Below are 21,210 nucleotides of genomic sequence, written 5' to 3'. Positions count from 1 at the left end.
TCCAACTATCACTATGAGAGAAGAAGAGTACAATGGGAGACTCAACGGCAACGACCTCGAGCTCTATCTTTGCTTGCCGACGGTTACCACAAAAACAATTTTCTATCTATCTCTCTCTCTCTCTCTCTCTTTCTATACAACAATAATAATGATAACAACTACCTAACAATATTCCCCTAGTTATGTTTATACTTATATAACTTTAGGGTTATTTACAAATGTGACCTCAACAGTCACATCGTGTTAAGAATTAGGTAATTAAGCAAGGGTTAATTAGTACCTAATTATGTGATTAGTTGATAAGCGGAAGATTAAGTGATATGTGTGTGTATAAGTGTGAGAGGAAGAGAGAGAGGAAGTTACACTTATGAACAACACAAGATGGGGAATGAGTAACTATATTAAATTAGCATTATCATCATCAAATACAAAAATACCCACAATGAGGTATATATAGATCTCATGTACAAGGGTGCACATGTGTGAGGAGAATATAGGTACAAGGGTGTAAGTCCTATATTAAATGTACTTGGGAGTGGAGGATCTAGAATATCCCACAACTTAAGTACGAGGTCTTATTTAAGGCGTTATAGTCAACACTTCTAACTAGATTCTATCTAGGTAACTACAAAGTTACATGGTTGACTAACTAGCTAAACTAAGTTGAGCTTGATCTCTCAACACACCCCCTCAAGCTCAAGTGTGAGGCATCCGACATCCACTTTGGTTTTCGTCGGTTTCATGTGCTTCCATCCGGCCTTAGGCTTTCTTCGCCATGGCAATCTCGGTTCCTCCCCCTCAAGCCGGTGACAAAGGCTTGTAGTGTGTGGGCGAATGTCGAGTACTTCAACCCATCGTGGGTTACGAGCCGCTTCGGTGTAGCTCTTGGGCTCTTGTTCGGCTACTACCTTCATCGTGAAGGCATAGTGATGGGCCATGTACTTGTTGTAGCCGAGCCGAGTGATGAGATTCTTCTCTCTAGAAGAGCGTCGAAGTTTTTCGCTCGCTGAAGTGAGCGCCTTCTTTACTCCGGGTGTCTGCATGATGGGTATACCAAACACACTGTCTAGTGAGGGAGCCGACACATCCGAATCATTGTCGTCGGGGTGGTTGACTTCGTATTTGGGCATCTTACCTTTGCCTTTGTCCAAGGTCGTACTTGGCCGCAACGTGCTTGGGTCGCGCGGGGGCTCTTGTGGCCCACTAGGCCTTGTCGTAATTCGACTTTCTTCGAACATGTGTTCGAAGCAATCTCCATCTTCTACCTCTTGTTCAGTGGATTCCGGGTTGAGCGAAGTCAGAGTTGAAGTCAGAGTTGAAGTTGTCTCTGGTGTGTACCAGGATGCGGACTCGTCGATGACTACGTCTCGACTTACCCGAACCGCTTGGGTAGAAGGGTTGTAGCACTTGTATGACTTCTTCTCGGACGAGTATCCTATAAGAATACATTCCTCCAACTTCGCGTCAAGCTTCTATCGGCTTTCATTCGGGATGCGTACATTCGCAATGCTTTCGAACACCTCGAGGTGCGACAAGATCGGCTTCCTTCTGACGAGGAGCTCATGCACTCCATTAGTGGTGCACCGGTTCATGAGATAGACGACCATGGATGCCGTGTCGGCCCAATAGAAGTTCGGCATGTGCTTCTCATGTAACATGGCTCGTGCTACCTCGAGTATTTGCCAATTTTTTCTTTCGGCGACTCCATTTTGTTGGGGTGTGTGTCGGCACGAGAATTCTCTCCGAATGCCTTCACTTTGGAGGTAGGAGGTGAATTCATCAGAGAAGTACTCCTTGCCCCGTCCAATCGTAGGCATTGAATGTGCCGACCGATTTCTTTTTTGACTTGGCCCTTGAGCTTTTGGAAGTGGGAGAACACTTCACTCTTCTTCTTATTCAGGAAGATCCACACGTAGCACGAGTAGTCATCGATGAAGGTGATGTAGAATCGGCATCCGTCAATCGTCGGCATTTGAGCCGGTCCCCATACATCAGAGTGTATGATGTCAAGGGGGTCTTTGCTCGTGTGGTTCTCCTTCGGGAATGGGATTCGATGTTGTTTGCCGAGTTGACACGCTTCGCATACTCAGTCGACTTATTTTGACTCGAATGTCGGAAGTCCAATGATGACTCCCTTTGATTGCATAGCTCGGAGCCGTTGGAGGTTTATGTGGCCGATTCTCTTGTGCCACAACTCGATGCTTGTCTCGGTTTTGAGACCTTTAGCGTACATTGCCGATTTCACCTTGTTCGAATCGAGGATGAACATTCGACCATCTCTCCACCCTTAGCTATGAGTCGGCCATCTTTCTCGATGAAGCATCCTTCATTGTTGAAGCGGACTTGCATGCCTTGCTCCACGATTTGGCCGACGGAGACCAAATTCTTCGTTATTGTGGGCACATGCAAGACATTCTTGATGCAAGTTTGCTCGCCTTCTTTCCCTAATGGGACATTGCCAATGTGTCGAATGGAATGTGTGGTGTCGTCTCCCGTCTCTATGAAGTCAGGTCAGTTCGGCGTTCGTAAGTCACAAAACCACTCTTCGTGGGATGTCATGTAATGTGAGGCGCCGGAATCGACGAACCACATGTCTTCCGAATTGGAGGTGCTTGCGGAGTCGTAGGCCATCATAGAGTTTGTTCTATGCCTCATTACGAATAGTCCACCGTAGTCGGCGTATTCGGAGTTGATGGCGTAATTCGTGAGTTTTCAACTTGTCGAAGCCGACTCGCTTCTTCTTTTTCGGCACTCCTCCTCGCGATGGCCAATTTTTCCACAATAGTTGCAATTTGCGGGCCTCATTTGCCGACCTTGTTCATCATGGAAGCTCCCCCTTCTTCTGAAGGTTCCTTGATGGCTTCCATGAAGTTTTGAGTTCCCTTCGTGTGATGACCCGAATTGGCCTCTTCTACCATCGTGACCTCATCCTCGGCCACCATCTGAACTTTAGAAGAACATTTGCCCTTCCGACATCTTCATCTTGGTTCGGACATGGTTCTCTTCGACCAATAACATTGATTGGAGGTCGAAGAACGAAGGAGGGTTTTCCCTCGCCAAGATTGTCGTCCTCAACGAGTCGAATTGTTCTGCGAGGCCGCCCAAGCATACTTGAACCATCTCATCTTCGTCGACGTTTATTTTGATGGAGCCAAGCGAACCGCAAATGCTCTTGATCTTGGCGGTGTAGTCCGACACACACATGTCTTTTTGCCGAATGTTGTTCAACTCTTGTCTGAGTTGAAGCTTTCGGGCGGTTGTGTTGGCGGTGAACATTTTCTTTAAGTTCTCCCACGCCTCTTTGGGCGTCTTGGCATCTCGAATGTGGCTAAGCATGTGGTCGTGGACACATGTTGCCAAGCAATACATGACTCGACCCGCCACTTGCTCCCATGTTGCGTAGTCGGCGTTCTTTGAGTCGGGTCAATTTTCTTGTGTGCCGTTGATGTAGCTCCAATACCCGTGGCCAACAAGGTATTGGGTCATCTTGTACTCCCAAGATGAATAATTGCTCCGGTCTAGATTTTCACTAGGGGTGAGCCACCCATTTGTGTGTTCATGTTGATTGTAGTGTCTTCCGTTTTTGCTTTCCTTCCTTCGGTCACGTACACATGCTACATAGCGGCACTACGGTAGCGGATAGCCGGATTTTGTCGTCGGCGTGGGCTTAGTGGATTTTCTAAACCACAGCTCTGATACCATGTTAAGAATTAGGTAATTAAGCAAGGGTTAATTAGTACCTAATTATGTGATTAGTTGATAAGCGGAAGATTAAGTGATATGTGTGTGTATAAGTGTGAGAGGAAGAGAGAGAGGAAGATACACTTATGAACAACACAAGATGGGGGATGAGTAACTATATTAAATTAGCATTATCATCATCAAATACAAAAATACCCACAATAAGGTATATATAGATCTCATGTGCAAGGGTGCACATGTGTGAAGAGAATATAGGTACAAGGGTGTAAGTCCTATATTAAATGTACTTGGGAGTGGAGGATCTAGAATATCCCACTTAAGTACAAGGTCTTATTTAAGGCGTTATAGTCAACACTTCTAACTAGATTCTATCTAGGTAACTACAAAGTTACATGGTTGACTAACTAACTAAACTAAGTTGAGCTTGATCTCTCAACACATCGGAACATATGCATATACTAATATGTCTAGTCGGATACCAATTGGATCTACCTGATCCGGTTTCCGGATATCTTCTGAATCCATTCGGTCTTGTTTCTTCCTTCTGCTCGTCCAGTTCTCATCTTGATCCCATCCGGAGGGACCAAATTCCCAACAAAAATGCCCTAACACACCATAATAAAAGCAATGTCCTACAAATGTACCCCATTTAAGCCAAAAATACATAGGAGGCATACTAGAGCATGCAATTTGTAAACAACTTGGCCTCTTTATAGCAGTATTCCAAAGAATACACATCCGATATCTATTTTGAGCATTAGCACCTAGAGGCACCAATATCTTTCCCAACTTTTCCATTGTTAGTCGTAATATTGGCCAAACCACTGAATATGTGCACTCTACCTCAACCCATACAAGACACTCTTGCTTAAATATATCTTGATATTCCATTAGTGTCATCCAGGAAACAATATGAACCAATATTCTCTCATAAAACACTAGCAATTTATTGAGTAATTCTCTTTATACTCTTGTGATACCAAAACAACCTCATAAAACCCACGAGGACCAACATAAGCATCTTGAACACAACCAGCTTATAAAATCCCACATAACCATTGTTTGACCCTCCAAAGGAAAGTTATCTTCCCCATGAAAAACAATATGACCCCTCCTTCAAAAAAATTAGCAAATGAGCCCAAAAACTCCTTATTGTCTATTTCTACATTAACCACTTCATCGTCAACAACCTCCTCAACAACTTTTACATTCTCCCATATACAATCTTCAATTAGTATATTTGTCATGCATCTTAAATGTTCCCAATGAGTATCATCCTTCCCAATATGATCTTATCACATTGTATCAACATAAGAAATATCATTAACATGATCTCCAATACACCATTGTCTTTTACCATCCCCTCTTGGACACAATATGGACTTAACCGTGCATACATCCTTTGACAAATTCGGAGACTCATCCATATTCATGAAAGCACTAACATCCATATGACAAAAATATGAGAGAGCTCATTTACAAGTAATTTTGTTGGAGAAGGAAACAAAGCAAGCGACCATGAGATGCATACAACCAAATGACAATTTTACTCATAACATTTTACCAAAACCACCAAATGATACGTGCAACTACACTTTAGAAAGCTCTCTATGCAAGCTTCGAAACGGACACCGGAGCAGAAAGATATATCAAAAATCATGTTTGTCCCAAAATCCTCTCTCTCTCTCTTGATTGCAACATTCATTGGTAAAGTTCTTGAACATCGAGAGTCACTAGTCACTTTCGCACGTATCACGTGAAATGTAATATTTTTGGTCTCATAGGTCATATTTGACCTCCGAAGACGATAATATAATCTATCTATCTTTCATAACATAAAGCACCTCAATCAATTATGTTTTGTATATCTACTCAAATCCTTCAAAGAGTTATATATTGATTAAATCTAAACTATTTTTATCTCATCAGGATTTTATTTTCAACAATAAAAAATGTAAGTTTCTAGATTGCATTAAAGAGTGTTAATATCTTTTTGTTACTTGATTGATTGCTCGCGATTTTTTCCCTCATTCAAGGCTTGAGGCTCATTTATGTTTTCTATGTCTTGTCGGGGCTTAAGTATTAGGCCCTTTCAATTAAGGGTTTAGGGTTATTACTTATGATCATTGTCTAAGTATGGAATTCATGGAATATTATCACTTCCTTAAAATTCTTGTACTTGTATTAAAAGTTAATCGCATGTCCAAATTGATTAGAGAAAAAATTAACACCAAAAGTAAAATATTAAAAAGGGGGAAAAATATGCATGGTTCCCCCGGAGACTATGAACAAGAGAAGGAAAAACCTTCTTACTTATGGAAAAAGTTGCCCTTGTTTACAATGTCAACTCAAGAGCCTCAATGGTACTATCGACTTCCATGGACTCTTTCTTGAATATTAACAAATTCCAACACCTTCTACAAAGTTCGATGTTTGGCCTTAAGATTATTTTACATCATAGTACATAAAAAGTTGTAACCTTCTAGGCAAACAAGTTCAAGTTGTAGCCTTCGAGCATTTTTCTTAATACTATTGAAGAAAATCTTCTCTTTTCTTTTCTTTTTAAAGGTAAAATATATATTAAGGTTTGATCATAATAAAATATTAACTTGATTAAATTAATTATTGCTAAACTTAACCCAACTATAGTTAAATTATTGGGGAGCCTAATTGCTCAATTTAAGCTCTAATGGTTTTGTATGAATTCCCTATGAGTCCTCTTTTACTCTAGAGTTTCGTCTCCCTCATTCAACTTAATCATTGCCTTGGGACCTTACGAAAGTCTCAATGATATCTTTAAGTAACAATCAAGTACTTGGCAATAGGTATCTTACCCTCCACTAGATTGTATCATTATAGGTTTTGTATACGCTTATTGCATTGGTAATGGAAACTATGGTGTAGTTTTGTTTTTAAATAAATAAATAAACTTGGTAATAGAGTTATTTGCTTGTGATGCATAACTTTTAACATTTATTCTTGTTTATGTTAGAGACTAGTTATTCCTCCTCATTTTGCTATCTACCCAATAGTTTTCAAGCTCCACTAAACCTGCAACTAAGTTAACTCTCGAGACAACTACTATTGGGTTGCTAACCTTTCTCACTTGATCAATTGTATGACAATTAACTCGGGAACCAAGTTAATCAATTTATCATCTAGAGAATTAAAAGACACTTATGAAAAAACATGCTTATATTAGCTAAGGAGTTCCAAGCTCTTTGTACATGTAACAAATTAACTTGTGAGGCTGCAACATATAGAGCTATATCATCAACAAACTCACTATCCACGCCCGCATTTTCCACAAATAGTGTTAAACCTTTAATATTTACATCTTGAGAATTTAGACGTACTAAAAATGCTTCAGATACTAATAAAAACAGAAAGGGAGCAAGTAGACATCCCTGACGCACGAATCTTGAAATAGAAAACCGCCTACCAATATCCCTTGCAAATAAAAGAGAACTATGTGCATGACAATATAATGTTGACACTCCTCGTATCCATGTATTGGGAAAACCTATCCTAAGCAATGTTCCCTCCATAAAATCCCAGTCCACTCTATCATAAGCTTTTTCAAAATCAAGAAATAACACTGCTAGATCTTGCTTATGTAATTCAGCAAATGCCACCATTTCCCAAAAAAGAATAATATTGTCAAAAATACTTCGCCCTTTCATAAAACCGGTTTGGGAATCATGAATTAGCTCCAGAAGATAAGGTTGTAACCTTCTAGCTATCGTTTTTGCTAATATCTTATAAATAACATTCAACAAAGTAATTGGTCTCCCATGACGAAGTTCTTCTAACTGTCCATTTGTTTTAGGAATCATATAGATTAACCCCTCAGTCCATTCTTGTGGCATATTTCCTAAGTCTAAGATCTGTTGATAAGCTTTGGTAAGGCCATCACCTATCAAATCCCAATATTGTATAAACCATTGGACTCCCATCCAATCCAATCCAGGACAAACATCCTTTGCAAGGGCTTTTACTGCTTTAAGAATCTCTTGAGAACTTAAAGGTTGCAAAAGACATTCTGAAAGTTGTACCGACACCCTGTTATGAACCCTTGACCATATGATGTCCCTTTTAACTAAATCATCCCCAGAAAAGGATCTAGTTTTCAATAAAGTCTCATAATAATCAGAGGCTATTTGACGCATCTGATTAGGATCAGTGGTATAAGAACTGTCAGGACATTTTAACCGAGAAATCCTAACAATTGACTTATGATGATTATGCACTGCAAAGAACATTTTATTGACTTTATCTCCCGATTCTGCCCATGTAGATGATATATTATGATAATTAAAATCAACGGAAATATTTTCTAATTCCAATATCTGATTCCCTAGTTGTACCATTCAGGAACTTATATAACTTGAATATGGTCTTTTTTCTTGCAGATGTTGCAAGGACCTCAATCCCCTATGAAGTCTTCCTATTTTAGTAAAAGACGCATAGAATATTTGTTTAGCCTTAAAATGGAAAATTTGTTGTATTTCACCAAGAGCCTTCTAAACACTAGATAGTGCATAATCATAAGAATAGTCATATTTATTCCAAATATTATGTACAGTAGGAGCACACTCTTGACTAAGAAACACATGATTTGGAATTCTAAACCTAGAAATTTTGTAATGTTCCTGCAATATTATAACTAAACGAAGTGGTGCATGATCAGAAAAGGAAAATGAAGGTATGATTCCAATGGAACCTCCTTTGTCCCATAAAAACTTATCAACATAAAATCTATCTAACCTAGATAAATTGGTATGTGCTTCTCTTCTATTTGACCTTGAGTAAGCTAACGAATCTTGTATCCTTACAAAAGAAGGCACATGCCACAAGTCCATTAAGTCCAAAGAAAAAATCAAACGTTCCCATTCATATAATTCTGTGTCGGATGATGTTTGTGATGTGCCTCCTAACCTATCACACACATCCTCTAACATATTAAAGTCACCCGCAATTGCCCAATGGTCAGTAGCCGGTAACTATGATATTATATTCTTCCATAATATCATTCTATCTCTTGCATGATTCGGTGCAAAGATATTTAGCAAACCCCACTTCTTCAAACCTAGTTGAAAAAATACATAATGACCTCTACCACACATCAAGATGCCATAATGTAAGAACGAATGCCACCAAATTGGGATTTCTCACATGATTTCTCACATGCATCCGGAGCATTGATAAATTGGGATAAATCATCAGGTTTTTGGATCACTTCGGGAGATCCGCCAGTTAATATACCTACCTCAGGTTTTACATGGATACCTCATGGTCAATCCATTAGATATTTAGGTTGTAGAGTGGGTTTGGGTTTAAATGCAAAGGATATGATTGCACCCTTATAGTTAACATTAAGGAACAAGTTAATATATTGGAACAAGGAGAAGTTATCCTTAGCAAGACGTGTAGTTGTAGCTAACCCAGTGCTCTTGTCTTCGATTTGGTATATAGCATCTACATGGCTGTTTTTTAGGTCAATAATGCTTAAAGTTCAACGCCTAGTATGTAATTTCATTTGGAAGAACACTATTGCAGACAATTCTGTAGCAAAGGTAGCTTGGTCGGTTCTTATACAATCTAAATAGAAAGGAGGTCTAGGTTTGATTGATCCTTTTATGCAAAGTAAAGCCTTAATTGCTAAACATGTTGTTAGGAGTTTATTGCCAAGAGATGAGTTATGGATTCAGCACTTACATAAGGTCAAGACCTCAGTAGGAGGGCAATAGCATGATAGTCTTAGGTGGTTTTTTAATTCCGATTTTCCATTACCTAAGTCCAATGTTGGATCATTATGTTTCTTTAGTGGAATTTTTCAGGCATGGGAAAGTCTTCGGCAAGCACTTGTTTTCTTGCCACCGAAAGATTATCATCAATTCATGCATCAACCTTTGATATGGAATCCTTTATTTACTAATGAAGATGTATGTGTTTTGGGTCTACGACCGAGGTTATCTTGGGCGGCAATGGATAGTGGGCCAACCCATACAGTTGCGGATTGGATAAAGTTTTTACAAACTTCAGCACACGACCAAAACAATATGTTGTCTAATTTAAGAGGGGCAAGGATAGTGTTCTCGCAATTGTCCATGGTGTATCAGATCACACTACCAACTTTGCAGTTTGATCATTTTCAAAGGTGGTACGGTATGTTTTCGACATTTAATATACTTATAGGAGCTCGTTTATATCATCATAATGGCAATTTTTATTGTTATGAAGTTTTGGACAATGGTAGATTGATATTAGTGGTGGAGGAGTCTCCAATTATGTTCGATGCAAAGCAGTTGCCAGTGAGAGTAATTGCTAGATTAGATAATAAAGAATTGATCGATCCTAGTTCGTTAAATGCTAACTATTCATCTCATATTTGGGTTTTACACTCTAGGCCACTTGTCGATCTACAGTGGAACCCATCAAATTATGGTTGGAAATTGTCCATGTCTGACACAGCGAATAAGATCCTTCCATTCTTCTCATATTCGGTGGCGTTGGGTAGAAACTTTATGTTGAATCAAACCGAGTCGGTCCCAACGGGAAAACAGTATTGGGAGGAAGGTAATGTCTCGTCGTCTCATATGTGGATGTTTTGGAAACGTTTTTGGGTAACTAAATTGTTGAGCGGCAAGCTCAACCGGAGCCGGATCGGCTGAATAAGCCGGAGCCGGTGAGCGAAACGGATCGGTATGACGGTGAGCAACCGAACCGGCAAACAGTGGAGGCCAGGTGCAATCCGTAACCGGCAGTCCAATCGGAAGCCTAGTACAGGATAGACTACTAGGTAGCTATAGTCTCGTAGTAAGTGTCAGATGCTCGTGTGAGCATTGAAGTACATGGTACTTCTGTCAGTCCCAAGAGGACTTGTATAAATAGTGCTACTTAGCACAGTGTGTGTACAGAGTCTTAATATAATTTTGAAATTGTGTTCTACTCTCTCTCTCTCTCTCTCTCTCTCTCTCTCTCTCTCTCTCTCTCTCTCTGTTGTTCTCTGTTTTACGCTTCCGCAAACACTTACGTTTACATGGTATCAGAGCGCGAGGGTTGAGAACCTCTGCTGCAGACATTTACTCTTGAGAAGAAAACCCTAACAGGTCGAAAACAGACACAGTAGAAGACATGGATAGAGGCATGGCTACGTCGCTCCCGGTGGAGAAGCTCGACAGGAGCAACTACGCATCCTGGTCTTACAAGATGCACCAGTACCTGCTTGGACACGGGTACTGGAGTTATGTCGAAGGAGCGAATGATGCGGCGCCAGACTCGGCACACAAGGACTTCCCGGTATGGGAACAGGCGGCAAGCAGGGTGATGTACTGCTTTGCGTCTAGTGTCGGCGATCAGCTGCTGAGCCACATCCGTGACGCCAAGACACCGAAGGATGCTTGGGGGAACCTGAGAAAGGTTTTCGCCGCAAGCACCACTGCCCGGAAGCTGCAACTTAGACAGGAGTTGCGCAATGTTCGACAGAAGAACATGTCTGTGGCAGACTACACGGGCCGGATAAAGGAGATCTGCGACTCGCTCGCCTCTATCAATGTTACCGTAGAGGAAGACGAGATGGTGCAGGTATGTCTCGGAGGCCTGGCGTCCAAGTTCGGAGCGTTCCGGACTACGGTGTGTACAAGGGAGAATACCCCCTCATTCTTCGACTTACAGTCGATGCTCCTTGTAGATGAGAACCACGCCGGTGCATCTACTAGTGCATCCCCAGACAGCCAAATGTTGTACACGGGAACAGATCGGCTCCATGGGCGTGGTGGAAGAGGTGGGTCGGCACGCAATAGAGGCGGCCGGCAAGAGCAGGAACGGAGGCACTATGAGCGTGCCGACAGCAGTTCTGGGACTTCCACAAGCAGGGGGAGTCAAGGCAGTGCCAGAGGCCGGCAAGACAAATCTGCTACGGAATGTTGGTACTGTGGCAAAAAAGGCCACAGGGAAAGCGAGTGCTGGAGAAAGCGTGCCAATTCAGACAAATCCGGATCCGGCAAGACCGGTAAGGATGGCCGGCAAAACTCGCACTACGCAAACGGATCAGGAGGATCCGGAACCTGAAAGGCCGGTAAGGGGCCAGCCTTGGTGATGAATCACAAGGCAAACTCAATGAAGAAGACCACTTCCAAAACGGAGGAAGTGTGGTATGTTGATTCCGGCGCATCGAACCACATGACGAGCCACAAAGAGTGGTTCTCCTTTCTGGAGAAACCGGATCAACCAGGAGTAGTCAAAACCGGAGACGACACTCCTCACCCAATCGTGCACGTCGGAGAAGTCCCTCTAAGCCACGTCGGACAGAAAGGGAAGCTGATGAACGTATTACACGTTCCGACAATCACGAAGAACCTGGTGTCCGTCGGTCAGATTGTCGACCAGGGGATGCAGGTGCGGTTTACGCACCTCGGGTGCTTCATTGAGGATGAGGGCGAAGTCATTGCGCAAGGGCGCAAAGACGGGAGGATGTTTATCCTCAACACCAATGACTTAGGCACCACTCTGTTCGCGGAACGACAGAAGGTTGAGTCGGACATCGACCTGTGGCACAAGCGGATAGGCCACGTCAACTACCGGAGGCTTCAAGACCTGCAAACGAAACAAGTCGTTTTCAGTTTGCCGAAGTTCAGCGGCCGGAGAGCCGAAATTTGTGAAGCCTGCCAACTTGGGAAGCAACACCGGCTTCCATTCCCCACCGAACGGAACCGGAGCTGTAACAAGCTCGATCTTATCCATTCGGATGTGTGGGGACCGGCACAAAGTGTAAGCCTTGGCGGGAGCCGATACTTCGTCTCCTTCATCGACGACCATACTCGACATACTTGGATCTACCTCATTGAACGGAAGACCGAAGTCTTCGACTGTTTCCGGAACCTCTAGAAGATGGTGGAACGGGAATCGGAGAGGAAGATCAAATGCCTTCGGTCGGATGGCGGAAAGGAATATTTTTCCGACCAATTCACTAGTTATCTGCAGCAAAAGGGAATTCGGCGAGAGTTCAGCTACAGATACACACCGGAGCAAAACGGTGTGGCCGAAAGGAAGAACCGGACACTCGTCGAAACGGCAAGGGCAATGCTGGAGGAAAAGAGCATGCCCCGGTTCTACTAGGCGGAGGCGGTCCAAACGGCCGTCTACATACAAAACCGAATTGGTGACAAGGTGTCAGCTCATGAGCTATATTTCGGGCGCAAGCCGAACTTAAGACACCTTCGGATATTCGACAGCATAGCGTATGTGCATGTGCCGGATCAGAAGCGGAGAAAGTTGGATGCAAAATCGGAAAAATGCATCCTAGTTGGCTATGCTCAAGAGCAAAAGGGGTATAAGTGTTATAACCCCCGGACGAAGGAAGCCCGAGTTAGCCGGGATGTCGAGTTCGATGAATCGGCATCTTGGTACTCCGTACCGACTCCGACTTCCGATCCCGACCCAATGCCGGAAGATCAGGCCAGTGAGCCTGAATCAGCCCTGGTAGAGGATGATGGAGCCAGGACTCAAGATGAGAGTCCGGAATCGTTACGGTTGAGTGGACCGAACGGGCGACTGAGTCGGTTGGACCAGTCGGATGAAGAGACGGCAAGTGGTGGAGACTCTGCCATACTCTCCCCGCGCAAGGCACCGAGGAAACGGTTCACGCGCAAAGAGAAGGGGAAGAGGAAGATGTTGGAATTCGAAACCGGCAACGATGAGTCGGATCGGTGCGTATCCGACTCCGGAAAGGAGAAAGGCGGATCTTCGGCAACAAAGACCGAACTGTCCAAGAAAGGCCTCAAATCAGGTGACGGTGCGTTGCGCCGATCAACCCGCCAGAAGGATCCCGTCATGCGGTACGGGTACAATGAATACATGGCGCATCATTATGCGTACATGACTAAGGTAACAGAAGTGCGTGAGTCGGAGAGCTACGCAGAAGCGGCAAAGGACGCAAATTGGCGTACCGCTATGGACGAAGAAATGCGGGCCCTCGATGCCAACGAAACTTGGGACCTAGTTGATCCTCCCCGTCACTGTAAACCGATCGGATGCAAATGGGTGTACAAGGTCAAGTACAACGCCGACGGTTCTGTTAACCGGTACAAAGCCCGGTTAGTGGCGAAGGGATATGCGCAGACCCACGGAATCGACTACGATGAGACCTTTGCTCCTGTGGCGAGGATGACGACGGTTCGTGTGGTACTGGCGGTTGCTGCGGCAAGGGGGTGGCATCTTCACCAGATGGATGTGAAGAACATCTTCCTTCAAGGAGAGCTTGAAGAAGAAGTCTTTATGACTCAGCCCCCTAGATTTCACTCGGAGATGAACAAGTCGGCGGTATGCCGGCTGAAGAAGTCGCTTTACGGCTTGAAGCAAGCCCCCCGAGCTTGGAACGCGAAGATCACGCACCGGTTGCGTAAGCTGGGGTTTGTTGTCTCTAAGTCGGACTCTTCGTTATTCATCCGGCAAGGCTCTGATGGTCCGGTATGTATACTCTTGTATGTGGATGATTTAGTCATCACCGGACCGGATCTTCCCGAAATCAACCGCGTCAAGTTCCAGTTGTCAGACGCATTCGAAATGAAGGACCTGGGGGACCTTCATTATTTTCTTGGGATCGAAGTGATCCGGACCCCCGACGGCATATTGCTCTCACAACGACATTACGTGTTGAATATGTTGTATAAGTTCGGCATGACGGATTGCCGACCTGTCTCCACACCCCTGGACCGGAACCAGAAGCTCCGTCCCAACTCCGGACTGGCCTGCAATGAGAAACAGTTCCGACAGGTTGTGGGAAGCCTGATCTACTTAACCATCACCCGACCCGACATTAGCTATCCGGTCGGCATGGTAAGTCGGTTCATGCAGAAGCCGACCGTGGAGCACCTTCAGTGTGTGCAACGAATATTACGGTATGTCAGCGACACTAAGGACCGGGGACTGCTATACCGGCGAGGTATACCCGAAGAGCTTGTCGGTTACACAGATGCTGACTGGGTCGGCAATGCGTCTGATCGTCGCTCCACTTCCGGATACATGTTCTCCATAGGTAGCGCGGCCGTTGCTTGGAGCAGCAAGAAACAGCCCACAGCGGCTTTGTCAAGCACTGAGGCTGAGTACCGGGCCACTACCGTTGCCACTTGTGAAGCCATCTGGCTTCGGCGACTGCTGTGAGACTTGCGGATCGAGGTACCGACCCCGATCCCGATTTACTGCAATAACATGAGCATCCTGCAGCTCGCCAGGAACCCTGTGTTCCATGCTCGCACAAAGCACATTGAGGTGCACTACCACTTCGTGCGTGAGCGGGTCCTGAGCGGTGAAGTTGACCTACGGTATGTTCATACGGATCGGCAAGTTGCCGACATCTTCACCAAGCCGCTCGGATCGGACAAGTTGCAGCACTTTACCGACATGCTTGGTATTCAGAATCTCGACGTGCCGCACTTGAGGGGGAGAAGCAAGGGCAAAGTCTCTACCAAAACGGGCAAAGGCCAAAAACCTGTTGAACCCGTCGGTAAGAGGAGAGCCGGAAGAAGAGGAGACAAGAAGATGAATGAAGCCGAGTCGACGAAGGAAGTCAACACATCCGAACAGGTCGGAGCAAGCGGCTGTGAAGAAGAGTTGTGCACTCAGGAAGAGAAGTGCATGTTGTGCGGAGGTCATCACGACGGTACTGACCATGATGCGGAGTCGAATGAAGAATTCGATTTCGGTTCACCGGATGAAGAAGTTGAGGGAAGCATGGAGAAGGCCAAGACTCGGATGTGGTCCGATGTGGTGAGAGGCCTGAAGCCAGAAGTCGAATCGGAGTGTACCGATTCGGACAAGAGTTGGAACGAGTCGGAGACAGCTGACTCGGACCAACAGATGGATCCGGATGAGTCGGATCGACTGAAGGACAAGGGGACACAGACACAGCGGAAGTCGATGCCATCGTGGGAGAACCGACGGATCGGCAAGCGCCGGAGTCACAGCAACGTGAGTGCCGAGATGGGCCTATTGAGCAGACATGCCGACCGAGAGGGTCGAGGCGCGCAGAACCAAAGGGGTCGCGGCAAACGGGACCGGACCGGACGAGGAGCGCGAGCAAGGCGGAGTGACGCCAAGAGAAGTCGGTTGGAAGAACCGACTGCCACAGAGGTCGACACTACGACCCCACCTCAGGTTGAGCTTGAGGGGGAGTGTTGAGCGGCAAGCTCAACCGGAGCCGGATCGGATGAATAAGCCAGAGCCGGTGAGCGAAACGGATCGATATGACGGTGAGCAACCGAACCGGCAAGCAGTGGAGGCCAGGTGCAATCCGTAACCGGCAGTCCAATCGAAAGCCTAGTACAGGATAGACTACTAGGTAGCTATAGTCTCGTAGTAAGTGTCAGATGCTCGTGTGAGCATTGAAGTACATGGTACTTCTGTCAGTCCCAAGAGGACTTGTATAAATAGTGCTACTTAGCACAGTGTGTGTACAGAGTCTTAATATAATTTTGAAATTGTGTTCTACTCTCTCTCTATCTCTCTCTCTCTCTCTCTCTCTGTGTTGTTCTCTGTTTTATGCTTCCGCAAACACTTACGTTTACATAAATGTATGAATAAGATATTGCATTCTCGTTGGTTGATGATTCATTATGCATTGCCAGTAGGTGAACTATTGAGGGGTTCAGTGTGTGATCGGTCATGTGTTATGTGTGGGTTCGCATCTGAGTCATTGCATCATGTATTTTGGGAATGTGTGTTTGCTAAAAGGTTTTGGTTTCGAATTCTTAGGCTTTTAGGTTGTAAGTATACCTCGGCTTTCTTCATGTGGGGTGCAGTCTTTTGAGGAATGTTGGATCAACAAACGGCCTTTTATCATTATCAGCATTCTTCTTTGTCTTTACATGTGAGAAGTTTTCAAGTATATGCTAGTTCAAGTTCCTTGCAGGGAATCAAGTTCTTCTCGTGGAGTTATGTTTGGCAAATTGTTTCCTCTTTGGGTTTATGGGTTCTTTGGAAAGTTAGGTGTTCCAAGCTATACAAGGATGAAAATACTCATGTTGTAGAACAAGTTAAGTCTTTCTGGGACCTATTGGTACATATGGGTAAAGGTGATTATGACAGTTGTAAGGGATCATGAAACACAACTAGTCGAAAAAGAAGGAGAATTAGAAGAGTTTGGTCATCTATTCCTATCATGTTGGATGCAGAGGCTAATGTCAAGTGGAATTACATACCACCTCGTTGGTTGTTCCCGCCACCAGCACCGTCCTTAGAGCACACAACATGAATCAACATGGAAGAGGTGATTCTGGCACATAGCAAGAGTCTTTTCATAAAAGAAGCTTCTGGCAGTAATCTTCGATATGATTGGTGCGGATAGTAAAGCAGATGCTTTACCTTAGATAGGGATGACTGATAATGATTTTCATAAGGAGAGGAGAGTGTGCACTCATGTTTGTTTCTGTAGGTTTAAGCTATTGGGGATACTCGATGACAGTGAGCTGATTGATGGGGATTTTCGTGGACATTGGCAAGATGCTAATCGGCGAGATGGCTGATGTGGACTAAATGGAGAAATTTTTCTGTGATAAGGATGAGTGAAGATGGTGGGGGGGGTCGAAGCCGACTATCATGAGTGGGTGAGGAAACTTTTACACTAATTTTTGTTTTTAATACAGGTTTTCCATGGACATTGGCAAGATGCTAATCGACAAGATGGCTAATGTGGACTGAATGAAGAATTATTTTTTGTGATAAGGATTAGGGAAGATGGTGGGGGGGTCGTAGCCGACTATCATGAGTGGGTGAGGAAACTTTTAGACTAATTTTTTGTTGTTAATACAGGATTTTCGTGGACATTGGCAAGATGCTAATCGGCGAGATGGCTGATGTGGACTGAACGAAGAAATTTTTTTCCTGTGATAAGGATGAGTGAAGATGGTGTGAAGGTCGAAGCCGACTATCATGAGTGGGTGAGGAAACTTTTACACTAATTTTTTTTGTTAATATAGGATTTGCGAGGACATTGGCAAGATGCTAATTGGCGAGATGGCTGATGTGGACTGAATGAAGAAATTTTTCTGTGATAAGGATGAGTGAAGATGGTGGGGGGGTCAAAGCTGACTATCAGGAGTGGGTGATGAAACTTTTGGACTATTTTTTTGTTATTAACACAGGATTTGCATGGACATTGGCATTGGCAAGATGTTAATCAACGAGATGACTGATGTGAACTGAATGAAGAAATTTTTCTGTGATAAGGATGACTGAAGATGGTGGGGGGGTCGAAGCCGACTATCAAGAGTGGGTGACGAAACTTTTGGACTAATTTTTTGTTATTAACACAGGATTTTCGTGGACATTGGCATTGGCAAGATGTTAATCAGCGAGATGATTGATGTGGACTGAATGAAGAATTTCTTCTGTGATAAGGATGATTGAAGATGGTGGGGGGTCGAAGTCGACTATCATGAGTGGGTAGATGATTGTGGTGTAACTCGCACATGGTTGTTGTGAGAACGTGAAGGTTGTGATAAACTAGAGTGTTGATGGTATGGAGATTCAATACAAGTATATTTTCAATGATCGTGGAGATGAAGGACATGGTCGTTTCGACATAGGAGAGGATAGATGGGGGTTGTCCAAGGCGGCCAATCATGTTTTACCTCAAGCGGCATGTGCATCATGGACTGTTTTGGTGTCTTCAACTGCAACAAATGAAGAAAGCCTTGATGTACAAAAATTTGCCAAAAGCAATATCTTGTGGACAAACAGGGTATATATGTTGCGCAGGACTACCAACAAACAGGGTGGACAACCAGGGTATGTTGAGCATGACTACCAACAAGAAATGTATTCTCTTGGACTACGGGAATTGTTTATATATGTTGAGTATGGTTATGGGGAGATTAATGGTAGGGTCCCCGAGTATATCCCCTTTATATGTGGTATATATAGCAAAGGTGTTATTGGCAATAGATTTGTTTTCATAAATTATATTATCCTTATCTTGCCAAATGCCATCACTTATATTTGGTCGTTTCTTTGATGATATATACTTGTAGATATGGAAAATATTATATTCTATTTGTATAGTGCCTCTGGCCTTTTTAATTTTAATACCAATGGAGCATAATTTTTATGGAAAAAAATAGGAGTTCCAAGCTCATACAAGTGATTATTGACACAATGATAGTAGGCAACCATTTAATACTAATCCATTGAGAAAGAGAGAGAGAGAGAGAGAGAGAGAGAGAGAGAGAGAGATAGATTATATTATCGTCTTCAGAGGTCAAATATGACCTATGAGACCAAAAATATTACATTTCACGTTATACGTGTGAAGGTGAGTAGCGACTCTCGATGTTCAAGAACTTTACCAATGAATGTTGCAATCGAGAGTGCAGATCGTGGTTGTGTGTGTGTGTGTGTGTGTGTGTGTGTGTGTGTGTGTGTGAGAGAGAGAGAGAGAGAGATAGATTATATTATCGTCTTCGGAGGTCAAATATGACCTATGAGACCAAAAATATTACATTTCACGTTATACGTGTGAAGGTGAGTAGCGACTCTCGATGTTCAAGAACTTTACCAATGAATGTTGCAATTGAGAGTGCAGATCGTGGTTGTGTGTGTGTGTGTGTGTGTGTGTGAGAGAGAGAGAGAGAGATTATATTATCGTCTTCGGAGGTCAAATATGACCTATGAGACCAAAAATATTACATTTCACGTGATGCGTATAAAGGTCAGTAGCAACTCTCGATGTTCAAGAACTTTACCAATGAATGTTGCAATCGAGAGTGCACATCGTGGTTGTGAGAGAAATTCTGCAAGGATTGGGCTCGATCGAAGAGACGTGGAAAGCATGGTCGAATATGATCAAAGGCAAAGCATTGTATCAAAGTGTGATACTCAGACTCTCGAACTTGTTTAGGGCAAAGTGTGCATAGTCGATCACTCTCATCACTTGTGCCCCAACGCCCCGTCTCACATCTCAATGTGTGCGAGCTAAGTCGCATGGAAGCAATGGTTCGAATGGCAGATATCGAGATGTGCTCTAACATGTATTGATGTGTACAGCTTCCCCATTCCACAAAGAATATGGTTTTGTAGTTAGGTGCAACATTTGTAGTGTAATGTGTGAAGCGTGAGCCACCACACACACACACACACAGCATATGGGTGTAGCTTAGATGGTAAGGTTGACGAATAGAGACCACGTGATCATGGCTTCAACTCTTACATTCCACAGTGGCATCTAGTGAAATAAGAGATATCTATCTGGAGTAATAGAGGTGAAAAAATTGGGTTTCGAACCCAAGATGTAGTATTTTGTAAGTATCATGCTACAATTGTACAATCTCCATTCACCGCAAATTTTATTTAAAATTGGAAGAAAGTCACACAATTAATGCAATAACATTAGGATCAAGATAGTTATTTGAAGTTAGTTAAATAGTATTCATTAACACATTTCCCTTTCTACCATAGTGGATCAAGAACTCAAATTATTTTATTTAAAAATTATTGGGTCAAGGAACAAATCACATATGTTAGTTATTCAATCTTATTCAATGTGGGAACAAAGAAGTATAAATTGTGTCTAAATTACCAATGAACTTCGACATAAAATAGAGGATTTGATCTAAGTTTGGGTATGTTTTCGATTAATGGAGACATAAAACCATTTATATTATTGGAATTTGTTTATAATTTTTAAATGTTCTTCCAATGGGTTTGAGCACAACTTTGTAGATTAGTATTTTTTGTGGGTTTTCACAATCATCTTGACGTTTCCCACTAGCAATATAAACAATTATCCTAAAAGTATATTATGTGATAACAATATACATATTATTGAATGCCAAAGGTTATGATGATGTCAAAGTACCAAAAATATAAGATATTGAGCAAGCAAAAGATTGATCACTCCTTCCAAGTGTAGCAATGCTAATTCAAAGTTATTCCTAGAGTAGCTTCATTCCCTAATAAGTGCATATGTAGTAGAAAGGTAATTTGTTTGAACTTAACATGTGTTAGACAATGCAACTAAGATAGTAGTCATCCGAGATCCCTAAACAAACGTAATTATGAGTTGAAGGAGTTAATGCACCTCTATCCTCGTGATCACCATTTAAACTTCAATATCGAGTGCATAGCTCCAAAATATATTATAGAGTTACAAGGAGAACTTAAAAGTCCATTGCAAAAGTGCATGAGTAAAAAATGGTATTTTTGTTGTTGATACTTTTTATGAAGTGACTCTCATTTTCAACCCTTGTTTTCTGCAATGAGTTTTGTATATCTATATGATTTACAAGCAACTTGTTACCATATATGATCTCAAACTAATGATAATAAGAACTTCAATTGAACACCAATAGACCCATTGATTGTTTTTCATTTGAACCATTACACTTTCGAGATAACATATTTAACATGAAAATTTTAATTTTATGTGTCTTCAAGAAAATTTTGGTTTCTCAGGACGTTTAAAGACTTTGATACTTGTCGAGATTATCCATTTTGAATTGTCAAATTTGCAGA

Source organism: Azolla caroliniana, unplaced genomic scaffold, assembly GCF_043228905.1.
Source record: "Azolla caroliniana isolate FFs.n. ecotype wild unplaced genomic scaffold, voAzoCaro1.0.p SCAF_15, whole genome shotgun sequence".
NCBI lineage: Eukaryota > Viridiplantae > Streptophyta > Polypodiopsida > Salviniales > Salviniaceae > Azolla > Azolla caroliniana.
This window is presented reverse-complemented; position numbering follows the sequence as displayed.